The 22,784-nt window shown below is 31.6% G+C and overlaps 1 long non-coding RNA gene across 1 annotated transcript; it reads right to left on the bottom strand.

Moving 5' to 3' along the window:
- Positions 1-1,642: 1,642 nt before the first annotated feature.
- Positions 1,643-22,784, bottom strand: LOC122036320. The gene is made up of 2 exons (XR_006127362.1): positions 22,704-22,784; positions 1,643-1,817 (listed from the first exon to the last, which is right to left on the bottom strand). It is a non-coding gene; the product is annotated as an uncharacterized LOC122036320 (long non-coding RNA).

Here is a 22,784-nt window from a genome sequence, read left to right as displayed (position 1 = left end):
AATATTGAAATGAGTACTAAGAAAATGAGACCTTGCTTGCTACTCAATCAATAAGGTATGCTTTGCTTTCAAATTTTGCAATATTAGAGAAATTCCAAATTTAATACTTTCATTGTTTAGAATGTAATTTGTTTAAAATCAAATATTTGTATAATTCTATATGATTGTTTGCAATTGGTTCGATAAAAACTTTGTTAAATAAATGTCACTTTACTTCTTGTATTTTTTATGACTTTAATTAATATCTTAGATGCAGTAAAATAGTTTAGAAGTTTATCATTTCATTTTATTTTATTCACATAACTAAAATTATTAAATTCGACAAAAAAATAAAGAGATCAAATGTTTGAATGTAAATATTATATTTTAGATTTAAGTTAAATTTTGTAATTAAATTTATTAAATTTTATAAGTATAAAATATTTAAGAAAAATGAAAAATATAAAACTTGGGTTCAACTGAAACAATCAAATTAAAAAATTGTATATATAAATTTTTTTGATAAAATCAAATTGGAATCTGATTTTTTTGTATCTTCAAATTGAATTAGATGGAGTTTTTAAAAACTAATTTGATACAATTAGTGCACACCTAACTATTTTCAATGATATTTCAATGAAATAAATTAAAATAATATAAATTTAATTAATTAATTAATTTCTTAACTCAATTAATACATTTTATTTAATCAAAATGTGGTGTTGAATTATAGTTGTTCCTTGTCGCTCAAACTAAAGCTTAAGAGAAAACACAAGAGTAGAAGCTCAACACTAATCTCTTCGAATTCTAATTGTCCCATATCCTACTCACGCGATATCTCTTAATCTCTCCTAGTGCATTTTAAATTATTTTTACAAAATTTTAATTAACTAACTAAGCAAAATCCACATTTTAAGGTTGAGTGAAAGTCCATTTAGGGTTAAGTTTATCAAGTAGACATAATAATTAGGAACAAATGAGTTCAAACTCAACTTGATTTTAATTATTTAGGAATATTTAAAATTTAACCAAGTTCCTCTCCCCCAATTCCTCTTGCTCATCTGCAACACTCGCCTGCCACAAATACTATTTGTGGCCTGTCCCTCTCTCTATGTATGCTCATCTATAATGCTCGCTTGAGGCCCATCCCTCGATCTATATTTTTGAAACAAAACTTTCCTTCTTACATGTTTCTATTACCTATATCCAACATTATTGGTTATTGGTTATTCGTTAGTGTTGGTCGATGGTGTTGATTAACTAATGATTCTTAGATTATACCTAATATTTTCATATAGTTTGACCTAGTAAGTACCGATCTAAGGAAAGACTTTACCACTTTGTTTATCCACAAATGATATATTAAAAGTAAATAAGAGATACAAAAATAAGTGGATTTATTTTGTGTCAATACATAGTTATGGTTTAGGGTGGGAATATTGTTTTTTGTAAGAAAGATAACTCCTCAAAAGTAGCAAATGTGCAGCAAAAAATAGCTAGAACTACAAGTTGCATATATATCTAGAAATAAACAGTGAAATTTGATAAAATAGAGTGAAATACCAACAAACCTTTGGTAGACCAGTACTTCCGCTGGTATACATTATCACTGCAATGTCTGAAGAAAGGGGTAGATCGGCATCAATAGACTTTTTCATACCCATAGTCTCTACTTCAATAAATGAGGTGATGGTCCAACTGGTAATCTTCTTAGCCAATGAAACCTCACTAGCATCCTCATCCATATAAATGACCCGTTTTAGAGAGTCAAGCTGTCCGCTTATAGCAATCAATTTTTTCAGTTCCTTATTTCCACAAATCACTGTTGTGACCTCTGTCTGAATCAATCACAAAAGGCAATAACTAGGTATTTGTTCCAGCAGAAATTTAGAAAGGCAGAAGGAAATTTCAAAGTAAAGCTGAAAAGAAACAGATCATCAAATAGTAGTTGTAGGAATAAAATACACGTTAGATATATAAAGCAATGACTACATAAGTTAGGGATCTTAGAAGATCTCATGCTTTAGTGGGTTTGAAGATCAGCTTTCGTTGGTAAGTAAGAAAATTTCCACACTATCAAAATTCTAGTAATATACTACAATTATTGATTTTCAAAGCAACAGTGGTTTCTATAAGAAATCTAAGCAAGACAGGTTTATCATCAAGGAGCACGGACGTTATCTCAAATCCCATATCATACAGGAAGAACAGAAACAAATACTGCGAGTGATAAATAAGAATGCCAATCTAATGGAATCATGTAAGTTATAATATACATAACTTAGACTTTCCTAGGTTCCATTACCATCCCCAAGACTCTGTGATCCTGAATTATAGACAATTATAAGTCTTCATAAGACTTGAAAGGAAAATTTAAAAAAAAAAAACTACCAAAACAAAAACAGATAAGTAAATATTTGATTAACTTAATTTGTTAATCTACAATTTCATTAATGCAATATTATTATTATCTTTTATAGATTGACCGATATTGGTATAGTAGAACTCATACACTTTAAGTTACTACATCCCTAAAAAAAATACTTATCTAAACCAAGGTTCAAAACACTGAAGTTTCAATTTTTGACTAGAATGATTTTGTTTTGATATGATGTTGATGTTCCGATATATAATGCTAGTGGTAAATTGGAAATAGAGATGGAAGGAGAAGGAGATGAAGAAGCACAAGAAGAAAAAATAATTATACACTTAATTCAGATTTTGTGTTCCATCTAAAATGATACAGTTATGGCATTAACTTGTATGAGCACAAATTAAAAAATAAATATACCAATCTTAATTCATCTTGACTTAAATTGTAGCATATCAAAGGGCATTAAATGTTGGCGCAACAAAATATTCATCAACATGGTTGACACAATGACATGAGAGATGTTATTTGTGTTAAGTAGTATCATAAAAATAAGTTTCAACCGTATCGCCAGGCACGGTACAAAATTTTAAACCATAATCTCAACTAAAATTAACTTGAACAAAAGGATGTCCAAATCTAACACCTATAGCAGGTTCTCTAAGAGATTGTCTCATCCTCACAAAATGAAAGAAATTAGTTGGCATTTGTTAGAGGATAGAAGGCATAGAGAGAACATGTTAATTACAATTTGAAACCTAAGAGGAAATACATGACAATTCTCTACCATTGGAATGGGGATATTGTTGCTATGTTGGAAGCTAGTTCTGATGGACATGCACAAAATTACTTTAATAATATTTATACATTAATGAAAGTAAACTTAGAAATATTGTTTATAAGGTATATACACGAAGGCAAAGAAGATATCATGCAGCACAAGAAGATTGTAGTTCACGTACATTTACAAAATGATTGCGCCTTCCATTTGACAATATATTTAAGAGAACCACCTTTTAAGGCACAATCGGATGGTTGATTCTTCTTTCAATCTATTCATGTTCACGATGACAAAAAGACGAATACACTCATCCCCAGCGCCTCCACCAACCCGTCCCAGGGCCAACACGGAGAAGGTAAATCCGGACGGCTACTAACCTTTGGAATAGTGACTAGCACATAAGGGAGGCCAATCTATTCATGTTCACAGTATGAGGTACAGTCACCAGATGTTAATAATACCATTTTTGCTGTGTTTGTTGGTAAATCAAGTATATAAGTATTAGACTTTATTTTCTTTAGAATCTTATAAGGACCAGTTTTCTTTAAATTTCTTGCAAATCCTTTTAGGTTAACCTTCAAGCCTTATACATAACCATATCACCATTCTTAAGTTTAACATGCATCTTAGATCTTTGTGTTATTTTGTTTCATCTTCATGCTCCACTCCAATATGTACACCCATTTCAAGACAATTATATGTCATACGGTATGTTTGGCAACTGCTACTTGAAGCATTTACCATCCTTCAAACAAGCATTTGCTACCCTTGATTTTAGGTTTAAGTAATTGTAAATGCAGTTGAGAGACACTGTCAATTAAATGGATTGATAGGTTCAACTCTCACTTGATGGTTTGTTTCATGTAACTTTTTTTCATCTAACCAATTGATGAAACTTTAAACTTTTTACCAACTTAATACCTACTCCGTATCCAATGTAATTTGACAACCTTGTAAAAGTGACTATCTTAATAATTCCCTTTAAGTGGTTGTCAGCATCTTCAACAATAACTCCTTGTCTTTAATTCATCGAAGTTCTATATATATTGAGAATCATAAGTTGATCACATAATTTATCATAACAATTTGTTGGCAAATACTTCTCTCATAGTTTAGCCTCATCTCCTACAATAAGCTAATTGGTGTTTGCCTCGTGCTACTTCAAATTGATATGTTGATTGCATAGTTTATCATAACAATTTGTTGGCAAATACTCCTCTCATAATTTAGCCTCCTCTCCTACAATGAGCTAATTGGTGTTTGCCTCATTCTCCTTATGTCTATTTAAACATCGCTCCACCATATATTTGCTAAACCCATGAACTTTATTAGGCAAAGCATACTCTATGATCATTTGTCCTATAATAGCAATCAAAATATTTTTATATTCTTGCAAGTCAATAAAATAGAGTAGGGTCCACTCTCCCCCTTCGAGATTTTTGTGATACTCCATATCTTCCTTGTTTCAAAGAATCCTCTGGGCCACAGAAAAGGAATGTTGCTGCTAAATTGTAGGAAGCCCTTCTTGAATTGGTTGTTGTTTTGTTTGCCTCTGATATTTCTCCTTTGTAGACCATCAACTTATTCTATCACATGAATATTTTATCTCACTCAGTGCGTCTTTCTGAACCTAGTAGACATATTAACTTGGGTTCTAACCAACGTAATGCAACACAGTTTTAAGGATGTGTGTGGTAGGAATCTAAAATTTAGTTTATGAAAGTTGAGAGGGTTATAGAAAGCTTCTGCATCAGGCAGATTGTATCACACAATCTTAAAACTAAAGCTCTCATAAATCCATACTCCAGCACAACATATTTATAGTAATAGATGGACTCTTAGAGCATAGGAAAAAAACATAAATGACTTAAAAATCACTTTAATTGACTGAGACTTTCTTGTCAAGAATGAAGACTCCCAAGTAAATTAAAAACTCACTCATTGATTTTCCAAAAATTGGATTTTCAAACAATGAACTGTTGGATCTTACACTACTTCAAAAAAATGTGTATAGTATCCAAAGTATGTTAAACTAAAAATTAGACTTTAGAATCCTTCTTATAAACGTTGAGAGAAGATAATTTTATTAATGATCGACTCCCAAATACAGTCATGGAATTCCCAAAATTAAATGGTAGTTTGGCTCCCAATTGTGATTATAAAAAAATATATATCAATAGAGTTACGAAAAGTGAAGCATCAATAGCCATGTGCAAGATCAACCTCACCATTTAATTTTATGATGACAAAGATTTTTTTTAATAGGTGATAAGTGTAGGATTCGTGATGAATGTAGAATCATTGACATGGTTAGAAGGTGTGATGAATAGTTGAAACCTAAAATTTAAATTGATTCAAATATTGATGGAGTCAAAGATGGAGAACAAGTTGCGGCTCAACAAGCTAATAATGGGGATCAAGATAAGGCTATGGAAGAAAAAGAGCATCCAACTCTAGATGTTCTTGATGATCCATTATGCATTAATGGAGGCTCAATCACAAGGGCTAAAGCTAAAAGATGAAGGAAGCATTTAACATACTAATTGAAGATGTTAAAACCAAAGCTACAATTGAAGCAAATTTGACCAAAGTAAATCATGTAGCTTAGTCAACCTAATTCAAGCCTTAGATGGACTTACTTAGCCACTTAAGTCTCATTTCTACGTAGTAGGAACGATTTTGAATTGTAAGCTCAATTTTTACATTTATTTGGATGGTAAAGGTGACTTGAGTCCAAATTAGCTATGTAGTATACATAGGCTTTTTCAAAATGGGCTTCCTGGCCTTTTAGAGTTTTTAGATCACCATACAACTATAAATACTATAAATAAAGGGGGTGGCGTCCACACATGTAGTTTTTGGTTTATTTTCAATCTAGACATCGTGAGGCTCTCACTTGTTGGTTCTTCACTAAATTAGAACTTATCCAAGCAATCCCTTGTGGTGTTAAAAGACTTATCAACCTAAATCTCAAAGTTGTGGCATCTTCCATCTCATATACGAACATGCTTTCTTAAGCATTGGATCAAAGTTCTTTTCATCCATCATATCAATTTAGATTTTCTTTGTTTCTTCTTTTAATTTGTTATGGGTTCATAAGACATTCCTCTCCTTAGGTTAACATATATCAAAGCTTTGGTGCTTTTTAAATCGATTTGGTTATCCTTTTCTTCTTGTACTTTAATCTTTGTTATAATTTTTATCTATCTTGTTCATATATTTATTGTTATCATTCCAATTTTAGCAAATCTTATTTCCCTTGTTGCTATCAACAAAAAAAAGGGAAAAAAAAGAAAAAAAAAATTGTGATTTTGGCGTAAAAAAAGAGAGACAAGAAAAAAAGGGAGGTCGAAATTTTAAAAAAGAAAAGAAAATCGAAGAAAAAAGAGAACCAAAAGAGGGAGCGGAGAGATTTATTTTATCTTTGTTATTTTATACTTGTACCCTTTATCTTCCAATTCTATATTTCCTTTTCTACCTAGATTAAATACTGGTAAATTTTCTTTCAACACTTATCTCAAATATCTTTAACTTTCAATTTCACATTTTCTTTAAGTTTTGCTTAGATTAAATTTAACAAATTTACTTTCGGTACTTATTTCAAGTATTTTTATCATTCAATTCCGCATTTCCTTTAAGTTCGGCCTAGATTCAATTCTAGCATATTTTCTTTCGGCACTTAATTCAAGTTTATATGTATTCTTCTTTAAATTCCTATTTTTTATCCTAATCATTATTCTATGCCCTTCAAATTTTTCAAAAGCTTATTGAGAATTGCCTCAATTCCACGTTCTTTAAAGAGCTAACCATAGTGAGTTAAGTGATTGAGTGACAACAGATTACTTAAGTGAAGAAGAAGTAAGGCTTGGAGAATAAGTTGATCAGCATGCCTTTAAGCAACACTTGGAGCGCATGAAAATTAGATTTAATCAACTCATAGATAGATTGGTGAGACAAGATGTTGTTAATTGCAAAGGAGACAAGTTGGTGGAATTCCTACACAACGTGATAGGCAACATAACCGTGATGACAATGATGATAAAGATGGTGTTTCTAAGGACATTGATTGTAGCAAAAAGTGAGTACGCTCACCTCACAACCCATCCTCAAGTTATGTGAAGGGAGGTAAATCACGGGGTCAGTTTATAGCTGACCGTTAAGTGGCTAGAGGGTAGGAGAGTTTATGAGAACATTGATGATAGAACTTCTCGTGGCAGATTTAGTAATGCTAGAATTGATGGTCAAAGAGGAAGGGTGGATGATCAAGTTGATAGCAACATAGGAAATATCAAATGAAAATTCCTTCATTTTCGCGTAAAAGTGATTCAAAAGTATATTTGATGTATGAAAAAAAAAAGTGAAACTAGTGTTTTATTACCACAACTAGTCTTAAGAGAAAAAGGTAAAACTTACTATTATTAAATTTATTGATTATGCGATTATTTTGTAGGATCAAATAGTCCTATGCAAGAGAAGAAATTGAGAGATCCATTAACACTTGAGGAGATAAAATTTATTATGAGAAAGAGTATCATTCCATCACATTACTATTGAGATTTATACCAACGGCTATAAGGTCTAACCCAAGAGTCTAAGAGTGTGGATGAATACTATAAGAGATGGATATTTCTATTATTCAGGCCAACATGGAGGAGGATCGATAAGCAACCATGTCACAATTTTTGCAAAGCTTGAATCCAAAAATTGCAAATATAGTGGAGTTGCAACATTACATGGAGCTTGGGGATATGGTGCATATGTCCATGGAAGTTGAAAGACAATTCAAAAGGAAGGGTTCAACCAAGCATGTGCAGAGTTCTAGTTCATCCACCTGAAATCTTACTAGAGAAAAAGCGATATAAAATTGCATCTAAGAGTAAGATCAAGTTTTCTAAGAATAAGGATGCAAATTCTAATTTGGTCAAAGGTAAAAAAAGCCTATCAAACCATTGAGAAATACAGATATTAAATGTTTAAGTGCTTAGGAAGAGAGCATATTGCATCACAATATCTAAACAAAAAAGTTATGATTTTGAAAGAAAATAGTGATATTGAAATTGAGAGTTAGTCAGATAAGAGTGTCTTGCCACCATTAATGGAAAGTTATGGAGAGGAGTATCCAGTTCTTTTTTGTTTTTTTTGGAGGAGTATTTGGGTTAAAGGTGAAGCTCTTATCACTAGGCGTGCTCTAAATGTGCAAGTGAAGCTTTCATACTTGTTGTCACATTAAAGACAAGGTATGTAGTATGATTATAGATGAGGAAGTTGCACTAATGTAGCTAGCAATGTCTTAGTTAAGAAATTAAGTTTACCTGCCACTAAACATTTAATGTGTGGGGAAAATAAGGTCAATAAACAAGTGTTGATTTCATTTTCCATTGGCAGGTATCATGATGAGGTTCTTTGTGATGTAGTGTAAATGCATGTCATACATAATGAGTTCAAAAATAAGTATTCTTTTATTATGCATGGTAAATTTGTAACTCTTGTACCATTAACTCCTATGAAAATCAATAGAGGATCGAAAATGAAATGACTGTGAGAGAAAAAAGATTGAGAAGGAAAAAAATGACAAAAGAAGAAAAAGTGAAAAAGAAATGGAGTGTGCAGAAAGAAAAGGTGAGGATGAGAGAAGTGGAAAAAAGAATGAAAAAGAAAATGAAGAAAATTTTAAAGATCAAGAGAGGAAAAAGGGAGCTTTTATACAAAAGAAAAAGAGGTTAAGAGTCTTTCATTCTCAAGAGCCAATTATTTTACTTTTGTACAAGGAGGCTTGTTTCAACACTAACAATCTTAACCCTATTTTGTCTAGTGTTGTTAACTCTCTTTTGCAGGAATTTGGTGATGTATTCCTTGATGAGATTTTGATGTATTGCCACCACTTAAGGGAATATTACACCAGATTGATTTCATTCCTAGAGCAATAAATCCTAATCGGTCGGCCTAGGATAAGGGAGTTTCAAAGACAAGTCAAAAGTTGATGAGAAAGGGGTATGTTCAATAAAGTTTGAATCCTTGTGCAATTCATGTTTTGCATGTGCCCAAGAGATGGAACTTGGCGAATGTGCATTAATTGCAGAACTATCAACAAGATTACGGTAAAGTATAGTCACCCTATTCCTAAATTAGATGATACACTAGTGTGCCCCCACGGGTTGGAGTGGTTCATGCAGTGGCACTGCCACATATAAGCCTAGGGTTGATTCTCAATGGATACAGAATGCTCTGCTAGTTGCCTCACCCATGCATGCATGGCCACTTGGGGTGAGCGATATCACCTTTTGCCAATGATGATAAACTAGATGAATTACATAGTTTTTGTATTTTCTATAAAATTGATTTGAAGTCTAGTTATCATCAAATTCACATGCGTGAGGGAGATGAATGGAAAACTACTTTTAAGATTAGGTATGATTTGTACAAATGTTTAGTCATATCATATAGGCAGTAACCAATAGCCCTAGTACCTTTATGAGATTAATGAATCATATTTTGCGTGCTTATATTGGAAACTTTATAGTAGTATATTTTGATAACATCTTGATTTATAGCAAAAACTTAGAGGAACATCTCAATCATTTACAAAAAGTTCTCGTTTTGCAAAATGAAAAGTTGTATGTTGAATCGTTGAAGCATTTAAAGAGCCAAAATTGAATCGACGTCATGCAAAATGATGAAGTTCATTTAATCATTTCCATATGTGATCTAATCAAGTATAAATAAGGTATGAAAAATACTGTTGCAGGTGCTTTGTCTCAAAGGTATACCTCTCTACTTTGAATACTAAATTGTTAGAATTTGAATACATTAAGCATCTATATTCTAATAATCCTGACTTTGAAAATATATTTCAAGTTTGTGAACATGTTGCATTTGGGAAGTTTTATAGGCATGAGGGATTCCTTTTTAAGGTGAATAGGTTGTGTGTACCTAATTGTTCATTGATGAGAATCATTAGTCCAAGAGGCTCATGGTAGGGGACTATGGGACATTTTACGGTAAGAAAAACTTAAAAGTTTTGGTTGAGCATTTCTTGTGGCCTCACATGAAACCATATGTACTCAAGTTTTGTGAGAAGTGTATTATAAGTAAAATCTAAATCTTTATCTCATGGATTGTATGCACCTTTACCAATTCCTAGTGAACCTTAGATTGATATTTTCATGGACTTTGTTATAGGATTATCTAAGTTAAAACGAGGTATGGATTCTATTTTTGTGGTAATGGACAGATTTTATAAAATGGCTCATTTTATTCCTTACAAGAAAACACATGATACTAACTATATTCGTGATCTATTCTTAGGGAGATCATGCAGCTTCTCAAACTATATTCTTGATCTATTCTTTAGGGAGATCGTGCGACTTCATGGAGTGCCTAGGAGGATAGTTTCAAATCATGATGCTAAGTTCCCAAGTTACTTTTGGAAGATGTAGGGAATGTTAGGCACAAAAATTTTGTTTTCTACAACTTGTCATCCACAAACAGATGGACAAATTGAACGTTGTCTACTTTATTGCAAGTTATCATTCAAAAGAATTTAAAAGGTGGGAAAAATTGTTTACCACATGTTGAATTTGCTTATTATAGATTTGTACATTCTACTAATTTTCCACCTTTTGAAATTATATAACTCCAACCACGAATCACCCTGTCATGCCCAGTCTCAAGCCCGGATGACAGTCCTAAGCCCGGATAAAGGACGAGATTGTGTTAGGTTGCTAGTCAGCTTTAATTCAATGAATGAATTCATTAAGCTATTGTGCTAATGTTAAGTTGTTCCCCGGAAGGACCGCATTGCAGGATCCGACTATAACGTCTTCACAAGGACCGCTAGAACTTGGATATAGTGTTAAATATGCAAGAGTTCACGTTGTAGGGTCTGACTGTAACGTATCAGCAATGCCCGTTATATCTCCATAAGAACTTAGGTGTAATGCTAAATATACAAGAGTTTTCACACCATCGGTGGAATAAGAAATATTATAGGAAAACTAATAGTTTAAGATTTAGAACAAGGAATATAAAAACTCTCATTGGTAAAACAATGGAGATAGTAGATATGATGATTAGGAGAAGAATTAATATTTTATGTGTACAAGAGACAAAATGGGTAGGCGACAAGACAAAAATAATAAAAAAAAACTCAGGTTTTAAGTTATGGTAGACAAAAAAAGAGTAAAATAAGAAATGGAGTGGATATGTTTTTAAATAGTTCATTAAAGGAGGAGTAATTAAAAAGGGGATAGAATTATAGCTCTCGAGATCCTAATAGTGAAAGAAACTATGATCATAATTAGCATATATTAGAGGTGTCAATTCGGGTGGATCGGGTCGGGTTGAATTTTTTTTTTTTTACCCCATCCGAATTCAACCCAAAACCTCTAAACCCGAACTCGAACCCAATCAACCGGATCAACCCAAACCCAACTCGGATAACCCAAAAACCCAATTTAAAATGATTTCTTTTTGGTTATTTTTCTTATAATTCTTCACTTTTATCTCAATACTCCATCATTATCATACTAACATTGATATTACCCAATCCGAAAACCCTCCAACCCGAACCTGAAAATGCCCAACCCAAACCTGATTTTTTTCAGGTTGACTCGGGTTGGGTAGTCGGGTCAGGTTTATTTTTGACACCCCTAGCATATATGCACCTCAAGTAGATTAGATAAAGATACAAAATCAAAATTTTCGAAGACCTAGATAAAATATTACAAAATATTTCGTCAAATGAAATGATTTTAATAGAAGGCGGTCTAAATTAACATGTCGAAGTGAAAAATGAGAAATATAAGAGAGCGCAAGGGATTATGGGCTTGGAATAAGAAATGAAGAAGAGAAAACTATATTAGATTTTGTGATAGCGTATGACTTTATACTAGTTAACACGTTTTTTAAAAAAAATAAGAACACTTGATCACGTTCAAAAGTGAGAATAATAAATCAGAAATTGTCTTTCCTATGGTTAGGAATAGAGTTAGAAAGATTTGTAAAGATTGCAAGGTCATCTAAAGCTTAACTACCAGCATTGTTTAGTAGCATTGGATATACGTCTTAATCATAGTATCAATAAAAGAAAAATATACACGACTCTTAAAATTAAATGGTGAAAGTTATAGGATGGAATGCAAAACATATTTAAGAAGATAAGAGTACAAACATTAGGTAAAATATTCAGTGACTCTAATACAACATGGTATCAAAGTTAAAAATAGTAAGAGTGTACTCTGTAAGTCAAAGACACAAGGAATCGTGATGGTGGAATAAGAAAGTACAAGTACAGAAAAAACGAGCATCCTATAAGAAATTATATGTTTGTAAGGATGAGGAAAACTTTAAAAAGAATATACAATGACCAAGAAAAAAGCTAAGAAAACAGTGAATGAAGCAAAAAATGAAATATTTTAATGGTTATATCAAAAATTGGATAAAAAAGAAAGGGAAAAGATATTTATAAAATATCTAAAGTGAAAAAGATCTTATCCGGACAAAATGTATTAAAAATGAATGTAATAAGATACCAATAAATGATGGAGAAATAAGAGTGATGGAAAAGGTATTTTCATCAACTTTTTAATGAAGATTTAAGTTGTAATTTAAGTAGGTGAAATGTGTATAGAAATTTAAATTTGTATCGTAGAATTCAAACTTCAAAAAGCTTTAAATGAAATATATAATGGAAGTCGTTAGACCACATGGTATTCTGATAGAAGTATAAAAGTGTCTAGTGAAACAAAGTATTGAATGACTTGTCAAATTATTCAACATGATATTAAAAACGGAAAAAATGTCTGATCAAGAGGGGAAAGTACTCTAGTTCCCTTATATAAGAACAAATGAGACGTATAAAATTGTATAAGCTATAGGGGTATTAAACTAATGAGTCATACTATGAAACTTTGTAAAAGAGTAAAAGCAAGATCAAAATAAAAACAATACATCTTCTCATGCAATTAATTAAAAAATATCGAGAGCAAAAGCAAGATCTACACATGGTATTAGAGTTCCAGAAATTATATGGAAAATTCTAGAAAAACGAGATGCTAGCAAAGTATATATTGAACTAATTAAGGATATGTATAAATATATAATTACCAGAGTAAAGACTTCAAGCAAATTAACTGAAACATTTTCAATAAAGATAGGGTTGAATCAAGGATTCTCTATCTTTTTATACTAATCATGAACAAACTCACTGAGCACATTCAAAACATAGTATTGTAGTGCATGTTGTTTACAGATGATATTATTTTGGAAGATGAGACACGTAAAGGAGTAAATGCTAAACCAGAATCTTGGCAAGAAACATTAAAAGTGAAAGGTTTTAGACTTAGTAGAGTAAAGACAGAATATATAGAATTTAAGTTTAACAATATTAGACTTAATGAGACAATTGTTAAAATAGGAGATAATAAATTATTCAGAATTGAGAACTTTAAGTATTTAGGATCATTTTTATAAAATGATGAAGGGATTGAGAAAGATGTCTTACATAGAATGCAAGCATGATGGTTGAAATGGAGAAAGACGTCGGGTGTTTTATGTGATTCTAAAATACCTCTAAAATTTAAAGGGAAGTTCTACAAAATGACGATTAGACCTACTATGTTATATGAAACTTAATGTTGGATTATAACTCAAACACATAAGCAGAAGATGAGAGTTGGAGATGAGGATGTTAAGGTGAATGTGTGGGCATACGAGGATAGACAAAATAAGAAATGAAAGCATTAGAGATAAAGTCAAAATTGCATCTATTGAGGGGAAACTGACACGTTTAAGATAGTACAAACATAGACGGCTAATAAATGCTCTGGTTAAGCAATATAAAACTATGACAAATATGCTCATCAAACCAGGAAGAGGAAGACCAAAAAAGACTTGGTTAGCCGTAATAAAATTATTTAAATATAAATGATGATATAGTAGGGAATAGAATCCAATGGAATAGAATAATCCATATAGCCGACCTCACCTAATAGGATAAGACTTAGTTGTTGTTGTTAAAATTATATTAATTCAACCCTTTAACCCCTTTGGATTTGTCACCTTTGTCTATCTTTAAGCATACTAGCTTAAATGGTACAAGAAAAGTCGAGCTTATGAGGCAAATACATGAGAAAGTTCAATTGTAAATTGAAAAGATGATTGAACAATATGTTACGCAAGCTAACAAGGGGCGAAAGAAAGTGATCTGAACTTGGAGATTGGGTTTGCGTTCATATGAGAAAGGATAGATTCCCTGCTAAACATTGTACTTAGTTGCATCCACGAGGAGATGGATCAATTGCTCGAATCAACGATAATATATACAAACTTGACTTGTAAATATGTGAGTGATACATTCAATGTTTCTGATTTTTCTCCCTATGTAGGTGATGAAGATTTGAGGATGAATCCTGATGGAATCAAAGATGGAGAACAAGTTACGGCTCAACATGCTAATGATGGAGGTCAAGAAAGAAAAGGAGCATCCACTCTAGATGTTCTTGATGATCCATTATGCATAGATGGAAGCCCAATTACAAGAACTAAGGCTAAACAGATGAAGGAAACATTTAATGTGATAATTAAAGGAATTAAAACCAAAGGTACAATTAAAGCAGATTTAACTAAGAGCAAGTTAATTCAAGCCTTAGGCTTAATTAGCCACTCAATTTTGAATTGTAAGAGCATCCAGATCAACTTCTCTAAATACAAAATTTCCCTTAAATTTTACATTTTACGTAAAAAAAAATTTTGCATCAGCTATCTCATCCATTCCTTAAATTTAGATTTCATGAATAGTACTTCTCTAAATTTAGGGAATGAAATTCATTCTCTAAACATTAAAATATCATTTAATTTGGGAGAGAGGAGAAATAAATAATATGGATTGGGGGTAATAAAATGTAGATATTACATAGGGAGAGAGAAAAATTAATAAAAAATAAAAGAAAGATAAGAAAACAATAAAAAAAATAAAGATAATGAAAATTTTAGGGTAGCTAATGTAGTGTGTAGTCTAAATTTAATAAAGTAGATGGTTTACCCTAAATTTTAAAAATATTATAAAGAAACTAATGTAGATGTTCTAAGCTCAATTTTTATCTTTATTTGGGTTGTAAAGATGACTTGAATCCAAATTAGCTATGTTCTAAATAGGTCTTTTCTAAATGAGCTTCCTTTTAGCCTTTTAGAATTTTTAGATCGCCCTATAAACTATAAATAAAGGAGGTGGCGGCCACACATGTAGCTTTTAGCTTATTTTCAATTTAAAGTATGGTGAGACTCTTACTTGTTCATTCTTCATTAAATTAAAACTTATCAAAGCAATCCCTTATGGCGTTCAAAGACTTATCAACCTAAATCCCAAGGTTGTAACGTCTTCCATCTCATATACCAAGGTTCGTTCATCCATCTTATCAATTTAGACTTTCCTTGTTTTTTCTTTCAATTTGTTGTGGGTTTCTGAGACATCCTTCTCAGGTTCACATCAAATATTATTGTATAAAATGTAAGGCTCAAAGCATGTTAGGAATCAATTAGAGTGAAATATGCAATGGAAATAACACAAATAAGAAATAAGAACAATGCCAATTAATATCAGTCCTACTCCATGCCTACAATAATGAATTTCTCCTTTAACGAGGTGGAGAAATCTCATAAAAATCAACTTTACTTTATTTTTCAAATAATAAAACAAATTAACCATAAGAGAAAAATAAAAAAATCCAATTCGAAAATAGGAAGAAGCTTTCAAGAGCTTAAGTATAGAAGTACGCAAGCTCATTTCAAGTTGTTGAAAGCACTTAGAAACACAAAAACCAAGGTTATAGTATAAGAGTTTTCTTTCAAAGTCCCCTTGCACCACTATTTATAGTGATATACCATTATAACACACATACTCTATTGAATCCAATTGACTCAAATATCCTCTAATCGACTGAAATACTTCTCTAGTAGACTAAAATGCTTATCAGTTGGTACAATACCTCTTCAGTCGGCTCAAATCTTCGTCTGTCAACTCAACTATATAAGTTTGAAACCTTATCTGCCAATAGATAAGGTTTTTAGTTGACTTTATTCTAGTTAAATTGACTCAAATCTACATCAACCAACTCAATAGGGTAAATTTGCAACCTCATACACTAGTGGATAATATTTCCGGTCAGGTCCAATCTCTTTTAGTCAACTTAAATGGTAGTTGCGACGAACCTTATCCTTCCAATGAATCTTTATTAAATCAACTCCATTTCAGTCGATTCAATTCAAACAGAGAACTTTATTTCTAGCAATGGACTATTCAATTGACTCAAACTACTTCACTACATTAAATTCTTGTTCAAATGAATCAAGTTGAAATGGAATACTTCAATTCTCAAGAGTAACGTCAAAGATTGACTACCAAGTTAACTTTAAGATCAACTACCAAGTTAATTTGACTATTCAGTTAATGAATTTACTTAGAGATCATGAGTTAACTCGAGATTGAGCTCATTCGTTGATTATAGTCTAGAACACTAATTACTTATCAAGTACAATCCTAAGTAAAATTTTATCAAAAACATCCAAAGATTACACTCAATCCTATTGTCTCAAGACTCACTTGCATTCATCAAGTGCATATGTTGTGCAACTGATCAACGTCGACGTTTTGAGCATCCTACCAAAACGTGTTGGTCTTCTGCATTTACATCTAGCAATAGCTATTGAGGTTCTCTATCTACCAAGACCTCTTGAACTTCTGCATCTACCAACACCTCAACACCTATTGTTCTTTCTCCATCAACCAAAATATTATTGGAATGTCTGATTGCCCATTGGACTTGTTCATCTATTAAAACCTCTTAGATTTTTTTTCAACCGATGACATTTGATGAACTTCTCCATCTATTAAGAACTCTTAGTCTTTTCTATCACTTAGATCACCTTTACCCTACTTGGACTTCTCAAACCTCAACACCTGTTGCCTCACCACTACATTTGCAATTTCTGCACTTGTACACTTGACAAACATAACAAACTAAGCTTAAAGTAGACCATTTATTAACTGCATCAAAACATCCTTCTCTAACTCGACTACTTGGGCCATAATTGCACTAACAATCTCCCTTTAGTCATGGTTATCAGACAAATATCCATTCAAACTTAACCTACCTCCAACCTTAACACGTGTTCAGTTATCACTGCATAGGTGTAGTTGTCTTTTAGATTTTTACACCTACACACTAGTCAAATACATCAAAATACCAAGCTAAGTCTACCTTAAGCCTTTCCATTCATATTAAAATAACTTGGCCGGACTCAATCGCTAAAGTGCACAGTTGCACCAACACTATTCCTTTTTGATGTTTGGCAAACTCTTAAAGTAATAGAATGGTCATTTTATTTTCTTTCCCAATTTCTAGCTCATTTAGGATGATAAAAACGAATTCCCCTTTAACCATTTTTGGGGTATTAATTTAAATTTTATTTTTACTCCCCCTTTAGACGCATATAAAAAAAAATTTAGAATATGAGAAAAAATTTCTATTAAATCAAACAAAATAAGTACATTAATTAAAGCATGTAAACAGTCATAAATTTAAAAAATCTGTCTCACTTAAAGTAACATCACCCTAAGATATGATAGTTTTCTCCCATTTTTTAATGTTTCTCCTCTAAAATTTCTATTATTGTATTATTAAATATGACATAAATGTAATAATAATCAAGTTTAGTAGTTTTGGAGTCTAGTCAAACTTTAAGAGAGTAAAAATATTTTAAAAATTCAATATGAAACATTGTTTTTATATTTTCTCGTAATGTCAATCAACCATTTAATTGACTGCTTCAGTCGTTCAGTCGACTGAGTGTAATGTCAATCAACTAAATATTATCTATCTCAGTCGACTGAGTATTGCAATGTTCAGCAGTCCAAATTCATTAATTTGTTAAAAATTTCATATAGTTTAAAAAATCATGAAATTTTACAAATATACGTAACTAAGAGGAATCCATCAGGAAAAAATAATTTTTAATAAAACCTTATTTTTTAAAAAAATGATACTAAGTTGAAAAATGCTTTAAAATAGTCATTTAAAATTAATGTAATAAGTAATCAGGAATTAAGAATTTAAGGTTTATCGTATCAATTAATATCTAACAATGCAATTTCAACAATAAGTGATCTCTTATCATGAACAAAATCTAGAAAATATATAAACTAACCATTTTTCTTAAACTAGTTGATGCACCCACCAACCATCTTAGTAGAGATCCAAATCCTTTAGTCTCAATCTAATTCACTAGATATCCACTAGTAATAACTCTTCTTAGGTCCTTTAGCCAAAATATCATCAAACCATATATATAGCTTTCCCTTGAGCCATAGTCTCCCCTAGGGGTGTACTTGAACCGAGCCGAGCCGAGCAGCTCGAGCTCAGATCGTTTCCCCTAAAGCTCGAGCTCGGCTCGAGTTCGATTCACTCGATTCGTAATGAAATTAAATAGCACACGAACGGATCGAGATTGGTTCGAAAATAGCTCGTTTAAAAGTTAAACAAGCTTAGTTCAAACTCATTTAAGATATTTAGTTATAATAATTATTAAGATATTAATATATTTATAATTCACGTGATATATATATATATATAAACGAGTCTCTTAATGAGCATGTTAACAAACATATTCGCAAGGCTCTAAACGAACTTGAACGAACTTTTTTTCGAACCGAGATCCGAATAGCTCGCGAACGGCTTGGCACGTTTACACCCTAGTCTCCCCTTAAACTATGGTATTACTTTTCTCACCCATAATCTGGTATCTCTCTCTCTCTCTCTTAAATGCTTCAAAATTTCATAAATCTAGATACCATTGTACAATCAAACCTTCAATCTTAATATAGTTAAACATATCAAATATCAGAAATCTTAATTTTTCTTACAGTTTCAATCAACTCAACTTCTTATTCAGTCAACTAACCAGCCAATTAGATTTGCTCAAAGATCTCGACTTATCTCAAGAGCTCATTTGTCAGTTCCTTGATCAGGTACATGTATAACTTAAAATTCAACTTTAAAAACTAAGATTATAGTCGCTAGTAATATCTCAAGACTCACTTGTCTTCCCCAATGATATTTGGCATGCTTCTGATCAACCTCGCCTTTCAAGCATCCTACCAGCACCTATTGGTTTTGGTATCTACAAAGCCTCTTAAGACTTCTATCAATATCTATTAAGCTTCTCCAACTACCAAGATCTTTTAGATTTCTGCATCTACCTAGTCGCCAACACATATTGGTCTTTCTCCAACTACCATTGAGCATTTGGACTTTTCTATCCGTCAACATGTTGTACTTCATTATTAAAACCTTTTAATCAAACATTTCCATCTAATAAACATTTATTGGATTTCCTTATCTACCAAGACCTCTTAATAACAATTTAAGTCTAACTTGAAACTTTTGTCAACCGCATCAAAACAATCTAATCAAATTCAACCATTTAGGCTATGATTACACCAATAATAAAAATTTAGTTTATCCTCCACTAAGAAATTGGTGTCTTATTCATGATCTTGTACTTGTAATTCTTAAGATTTATTCATTTTTAAATATCTTTTATTATTTCATTTATTACACAAACTTTTTTTCTTGATAATTTATATCCACAAATCCTTCTAATCCAATATGACAGTTTTCAAGCATTTGGGATCAATATTGAAATGATATTGGCAGACATGCTTTCAAATAATTAAGGAATTTATTTGATTTGATTTATTTAAAACTAGTTAGAATGAACATCAAATTAAATTTTGTTACAACATACATGGCAATATAGCATGCACATACAACATAGATTGCATATAGGGATCATATAAATCATATCACATTTTTTCCTATGATATTTCGCTCTACCACCTCGTTAGGAGCCATGTCCTGTATATTGAAGCCAACCACATATGAGGATCACCTGAGCTATATATCATATAGTCATTTGTGGTAAACATCTAGGCCTTTCTAAACCATGAGAGAACTATTAACTATATACCAATAAATAGTAATGAAATACAATAGAGAATAGACAAGTAGAAACCTAAATGAGGATGATAAATAGTTGTCACATACTAGTGTGATAATCAAGAGACAAAGAACAACTATTTGTAAGGGAGACTTCTTGAAAAAGCAAACCTCAATTTATGCTCCACTAAGAAATCATCGTATATTGATGATCCTGTAATTTTTTACAGTTTAATATTTTTTTTTCTTAATATTAGTTTAAAGAACATTTCATGAAAAATAAGAAACATTATTCTTTGGATTCATTAGACAATCTCTATTTGATATCTTTTTCCATTTTTCATTTTTTCCCACTATTTCCAATCAGCCGATCCTACTGATATGATTAGATTCACACAATACCTAGATTTCTGAAACAACCAAAAAGAATGTTGATAACAATTAATGGCAACCTTGCTCGATAATAGTCAAGGATTTTATTTGATTCATAGAATAGCTAAGATCTTATCCAAATAAATTGTATTAAAGATAAATATAATAAGGTACTAGTAAACGATGGAGAAATAAAAAACGGTCGAAGAAGTATTTTCATCAATTTTTTAATGAAGGTTTAGGTGACCAACTTAACTTAGGTAATTTAAGTAGGTCAAATGAGCATAGAAATTTAATTTTTTATTGTAAAATTTAAACTTCATAAATAGAACAAACTTTAAATGGGATACACAATGGAAAAGTCGTTGGATCAGATGATATTCCGATAGAAATATGGAAATACCTAGGGAAACAAGGTATTGAATAACTTACAAAAATTATTTAACATAATATTAAAAACGAAAAACATGTCTAATCAATGGAGGATAAATATTCTAGTTCCTTTATATAAGAACAAGGGAGACGTACAAAATTAAGGCAGACGTACAAAATTATGCAAACTATAGAGGTATTAAACTAATGAGTCATACCATGAAACTTTGAAAAAAAAGTAATAAAAAAAAATTTAAGGAGACCAATGGCCGAAAATCAATTTGGGTTCATGCCTGAAAGGTCGACAATAGAAGTTATACATCTTCTTTTACAATTAAATAAAAAATATCAGGAGCAAAAACAAGATCTACACATGATATTCAAAACTTATGATAGAGTTTAAAAGAATTCTAAAAAAATGTGTTAGCGTAATATATATTGAACTAATTAAGAATATGTACAAGAATGTAACAACCAAAGTAAAGACTTCAGGTGGAGTAACTGAAGTATTTCCAATAAAGATAGGGCTACATCAAGGATCAACTCTAAGTCCCTATCTTTTTATACTAATTATGGACGAACTACTGACACATTCAAGACACAGTACCGTAATTCATGTTGTTTGCGGATGATATTATTTTTGGTAAATGAAACACGTGAAAGAGTAAATACTAAACTAAAATCTTACCGAAAAACACTAGAAAGTAAAGGTTTTAAGCTTAGTAGAATTTAAGTTTAGCAATATTACACGTAATGAGACAATTGTTAAGATAGGAGATGGCAAATTGCCCGGAACCGAGAGTTTTAAATATTTAGGACCATTTTTGTAAAACGATGGAAGGATTAAAAGATATCTTACATAGAATACAAACAAGATGATTGAAATAAAGAAGAGTATTAAGTGTTGTATGTGACCGTAAAATACCTCTAAAACTTAAAGGAAATTGCAGTTGAACCTATTATATTATATGGAGCTAAATGTTGGACTATGACTCGAGCACATGAACAAAGATGAGAGTTGCAGATATGAGGATGTTAAGGTGGATGTGTGGACATACGAGGATGGACAAAATAAAAAATGAGAGCATTAGAGAGAAAGTCGGAGTTACATCTATTGAGGGAAACCTCTAAGAGACACGTTTAAGGTGATACAGGCATGTACTTAGACGAATAATAAATGTCCCAGTTAGGTGATCTGAAACTATGGCAAGCATGTATATCAACAATGAAACAAGATTAAATTTATTTAAGTATAGATGATGATATAGTAGGAGATACAGCTCAATGCAAAAAAGGATTCATATAATCAATCCCACCGAGTGCGATAGGTTTAATTGTTGTTGTTGCCGTCGTCGTTGTTTGTTGTTGATTTTATTTGATTTGGTTCAGCCACTGTTTGAGCAGACAAGAACAGTCTGTTTTTCTTTTGGATGTTCGCATATGTAGCAACAGAAACTGCAAAAATGACAACATAGACTACATATGCGATCTTGCATATTGAAGCCAACTTCAGATGGTGATTGCATAAGCTTTATGTGGTGTAGTTGCCTATCATAAACACTTAGGCTCTTTTCAAAACCATGAAGAAAAGTTTGAACTATCTATCAACAAATTATATTGATTTTAAAAAATACTCTTTATTCTTCAGATCAAAATATTAACACAGAAGATAGAAGAGAAGTAGAGAACTACATCTAACTAAAATCTACGCTAGATAAATGCAAAAGGCAAATAGAATCTCAAAAGAGCATTACTAATAATCACTGCACATCAGCATGCATGATAATCAAATAGATAGTGAAAAACTCTGTAATGGGAACATTTTGAAAAATCAAACCTCATTTAACGAGTGGCAAAGAGCCTCCTCTCCCAGTGAAGCATATATAGTAACAACTGTAATATTCTGCCTAAAGCAAGC

Source organism: Zingiber officinale, unplaced genomic scaffold (genome assembly GCF_018446385.1).
Source record: "Zingiber officinale cultivar Zhangliang unplaced genomic scaffold, Zo_v1.1 ctg137, whole genome shotgun sequence".
Taxonomy (NCBI): domain Eukaryota; kingdom Viridiplantae; phylum Streptophyta; class Magnoliopsida; order Zingiberales; family Zingiberaceae; genus Zingiber; species Zingiber officinale.
The sequence above is the reverse complement of the archived record's forward strand: the minus strand, read 5'-3'. Positions and strand labels throughout refer to the sequence as shown.